Source organism: Hirundo rustica, chromosome 13, assembly GCF_015227805.2.
Source record: "Hirundo rustica isolate bHirRus1 chromosome 13, bHirRus1.pri.v3, whole genome shotgun sequence".
Classification (NCBI taxonomy): Eukaryota; Metazoa; Chordata; class Aves; order Passeriformes; family Hirundinidae; genus Hirundo; species Hirundo rustica.
In genome coordinates, this window is record NC_053462.1 from 17,316,143 (window position 1) to 17,320,745 (window position 4,603).

General features: G+C 46.5%; 1 long non-coding RNA gene across 1 annotated transcript; it reads left to right on the plus strand.

The window, feature by feature from the left end:
* On the plus strand, positions 1 to 2,801 carry LOC131378644 (uncharacterized). The gene is made up of 3 exons (XR_009208299.1): positions 1 to 35; positions 190 to 360; positions 2,156 to 2,801. It is a non-coding gene; the product is annotated as an uncharacterized LOC131378644 (long non-coding RNA).
* Positions 2,802 to 4,603: the final 1,802 nt, after the last annotated feature.

Here is a 4,603-nt window from a genome sequence, read left to right on the forward strand (position 1 = left end):
AGTTATCCAGAGAGCTGTGGTTTCTCCACTCCCAGGTAAAATGTGTGTTAGGGGAAGGGCAGTGGCCTGCTTTTTAAGACAGAGCCTTGGGTCTGCATGATGCTTCATGGTTCCACATAGAGCCTGTGACTGCTTCTTCCATGGTGATTTTGGTGCTAAAATGTCAAACTACCTCCTCTGTGATTGCAGAGCTGCCCCAGCAGAAGCTGCTAGAAGAGTTAGACATCTTCAATGCAGCACATTCCCTTTTCCTCCTGCCATTCCAGTGGTGTCCTGCTGTCCTGGCTGTGTGAGGTTCCCAGAGTTGTTCTGGACCCTGATAAACCAGATCGTAAATATGGAGAAATTACCTGCACCTGGGTAAGTCAAATATCCACCTAAGTTTTAAAAGAATGAGAGCTATGTGTAGGTTCTGGAGTGGGTTTGGTTCTACTGTTGCTTCTCAGTTTGGTCCTTCCCCAGACCTGGTAAGACCAGGTGTGCTCTGGGTGTCCCCCAGAGCAGGTTTTGCTTGGAATAAGGGTATGAAATCCAGAGGCTGGAAGCTACTCCTCTGGGGATCAACTCCTTCCAGGTGGGGGTCTGATGGCAAATTTGTCACATGAAGTAAGGCAGGAAGGCAATTAACATCCTTGGCTTTCACCACAGGATGATTTGCCAGCTGCTTCCTTTAGTCTGTTTTATTGTGAAGCATCTCATTAAGAAGCAAAAGGGATTGAAAGGGTGGCTTGAAAACCAGAGGTGAGAAAGGCTCTCCTGTGTCACTTCATTTGTTCACATCCCTGCCTCACTCCAAGAGCTGGGATGAGCACGTGAGTCAGTGTGTGCTGAGCCGAGGCTGCTCCTGCACTGAGACATGGGCTGATTTTGGAATTAAATCAGTTCTGAGCTCTGTGCTTGTACTGAGCTGGTCACCTCTGACATGGGTTGATTTAACACGTTATTTCCTTGGCTCTGTGCAGATCTTTTTGAGACCTGACTCTGTGGGTGCTGCTGCTGCTTGCTGGCCATGCAGGGCTGTCAGAGGAGGTGCCTGAGTTTGCCCACCCTGGAACAGGGGACACAGGGACTCTGAAGGTGCCAGGGAATCTGTGACAAATCCTAATCACCCTGCCTGGGGCTGATGCAATACTTTAAATCTTTTTTTTTTCTCCCTTCCACCTGTGCTGCACAGCTGCAGAGGAGTTGGAGGGTGCAGTTGTTTAGGGGGCTCTGTGCATTTCTCTGGAGCATCCAGGCCAAGCACTGTCGGATACAACATCCCAGGCTAAGCCATTACAGTGACTGCACGTGGCATTTCTCTCTGTCCTTTTGCCAGGTTTTCTTCTGAGGATAATATATGTGCATTGCAATGTTGGCTAGCAATGCCAAGGACTGCTGGAGGAACTCTTGCAAATGACCCTTTTTTTTTTTTTTTTTTTGGTGAGATAATCTGTGGGTTATTAAAAAGACATATATTTAAAAATCCTAAAGTCAACAGATTTGCATGAAAAATTGTCTGCCTTGCCTGGCTTACTTGACACTTTGGCTGTCTCAGAACAGATGGGACAGCATCCAGCTGTGGGAAAGGAAATACATTTAATGTTCATATTGTGGTCACTGAAATGTGAGGGGCACCAACGGGCTCATAAGGAACCATTGAGAAAATCCCCAAAGCCTATCAAAGCCTAGGTTGCATAACTTTGACATAACAGCACTGCTCGGAGTAGCTGTGCTAAATCCAATGGATGTCCAGGCCGCTCTGCCCTGTCATGAGAGATTAGGTTTGACTAAGACCAGTGTGCTTCAAGAAATCATTTGTCCCTGCAGATCCACGCAGGATGTTCTTGTGGGCTGAGAGGAGAACCTCTGAGGAGGCAGAAAGGTGGTTCCTTCTGGAAGGAGAAGGAATGGGAGACAGAGTGGATTGAAAAGAGAAAAAGGACCCTCAACTCTCCCTAGTTTTCAATAATGCTGCCAGTAGAAGAGAGTTCCTCTGGGGGATCAATCCCTTGCTGCCCTGGTGGGTAGGAGCTGCTTTGGGTGGCTTTGGTTATGTGGAGCTCTCTTGGAAGTGTTGAACTGATGCCAAAAAAATGCATTCTGTGTGAGAAAACTCAAAGGTGAATTAAAAACTGGCTTCATCTGTACCAAACCTCTTCTCTGCCTTCTCCAGGGAGTTTTGGCAATGAGGGCAACATCCAGGCCGATGAGCTGCCCTGCAGCGTGGAGAGACCCTCCCTCACCACCGCTCCCTGCCAGCCAGGTGGAGTCAGTCCCCTGCAGTATTTCACAGCTCCCCTCTTCCATTTCCCCCCCACACTTCTGTTCACTTAGAGATGAGCCTGGATTTACCCCTTCCTGACTCTTGATAAAGTTGATCAATGGACCAGTTCAGTCATGTGTAGTGGGTAGAACAAAAGCTCCTTGAGCGTTCAGATCCACCTCCAAAGTGCACAGCTTGAGCCCATCTCCAGGTTTAATTACTCCCGACCATTCCCATGTGTCTCTGGGAAAGATGCGTCCCCTCATCTCTGTATCTGCTTTAAAATTCGATCAGTTGCCATTTTTCTAAATCCTTCTATCAAAGAAATCCTCTCCCCTCCCTCCTAAATCTCTTGCACTTGGAACTTCAGGGAACAGAGCAGATGCAGTTTGATGCCCTCATCCAAACTAATGATTTGTTTCTGGCCGAGAACACGTTACCATCAAGGGGTTTTAATATTCTGCAGAATTTAGTGGAGGCCAATAGAGTAGGAGGGGGGTTAGATGCTCTGCCTTTGCCAAGATGTTTATGCAGCAGGAATGTTATTTATGTAAATCTGGAAGCACTCTTGAAGCGATAGCCTCGCTCTTGCATCTCAGACTTTTTTCATTAAGTCATTGATCTTCCTTCAAAAAAAAAATTTTTTTTTTAATAATAAAAAAAAAATCCCTCTGAAAACCTAAAACTTGAGCATGAAAAGTACTTGGGGAAAAATATTTACTGCATAAGTGCTCCAAACTACCCACATTATAGAGACCACGGCAATTCCTGAAGAACGCTGGGGCAACAACCGCTGGATTCGGGGTTTCACACATCCGCTCCCCTCTTCTCCAGCTGCCTCCTTTCTCCTTCTAAATGCAGTTATTTCCTGTTCCAGCATCTCACTGTCCTCTTTAGGGCGAGCCTGTTTCACCTAAACAGGCCATGTACACGCACTAAATTAAAATGTGGGATAAAGGAGGTCCTGATGCCTGAAGTTTGTGCACAGGAGATGAGCACCATCCTCATCTCCAAGCTCTTCCTTTCTCACCAGCACAAAGTCCTGCAGAGACCGTGTTTCTTGCATGAAGCAAACAGATTCTGGCACAACTCAGTTTGTGCTCCTGGCTTTTTTTTTTTAATGAAAGATGCGCTCTCCTCGTAAAGTTTTGAACGTTTTATAAATTTCCTGCCTGTACATAACTGCTGCTCACAGCTTTGTCTGTTAAAACCCAGAACGTAAGAGGGAAGTTTAGCAGGATGGATCGAAGGGCACAAACATCCTATGGATGCTTTTTGTTGTAGGGGAAATCAGGCCAAAGTGTCAGAACAGGGAATCTGTATGGATAGTCACATCCATGAGGAGACAGGGATAGAAACCAAGGTGGTGGCAGGTAGAGAAGGCCTGGATGAAACATTGCTCCGAGGCCAGTGTGTGTGTGACACTTCAGAAATTCAGTCTCAGCTGCCATCCTTGGACTGACATGGATAAACAACTTGCAGGAGCACTTCTCCAGAGCCTCTTTATCCATCCTGAAGAGTTTAAGAAACATCTCCAGAAAAGGCTAGTGGCAATTTTGGATCATTGTACGGATACGCCGAGAAAGATCAGCAAAGCTGGTGATGCTGTGACCCGCTCACTGCGCCTTCAAGTGCCCGGTGAAATTCCCACTGCACAGAAAACTCTCCCTGGGCAGAATTGTTCTGCTCACTGTGGAAGTCAGGAGCTGGAGAGAAGTGGATGCTGTGTTTCAGGTATTTGAATGTGATGATTTCCACCTAAGAGCAGTTAAGCTGTGTTCTGCAGCCAGCAGGACACGGATGCTGCATGTTGATAGAGTGTGTGTGAGGAAGCAGCAAGTCTGACAAACACCACATTCCTGAAAACCAATAACATGAAGCACTTTTGGATGGAAGGGAGCAAGGACTGGAACACCCTGGGAAATAAACCCTGATCAATAATGTCAGCTGCTCAGGTTAGAGTGGAGTTTAGCCCACACAACTCTGACTCCTGATTAATTGGGAAATTCTTCCTTGGCCTTAATTCCTGTGACTCTATGCAGATAGTTCACCTCGCTTATCTTATGGGGATTTGCATTATCTGCACCAGCAGCAGAATTTGACCGTATCTGATCCTCTCAGAACCCCAGCCAACCCAATGGCAAAACATAAACATCTGCCTGGAAACTATTTTTGCAGGGCATATATGGTAATGATGGGGATTCAAAGGCAGCAGAAATGCACCTACAAGATAGCCCTGTGAGCATCCCAGAACACATCTTCTGCCTGTTGCTCATGGATTCTTCCAAGTATAGCACATTTTGTGAAGCTCACAGCAGTAGCAAAGGCAATGAAAAAAACTGTGACAACAAGCCAAGT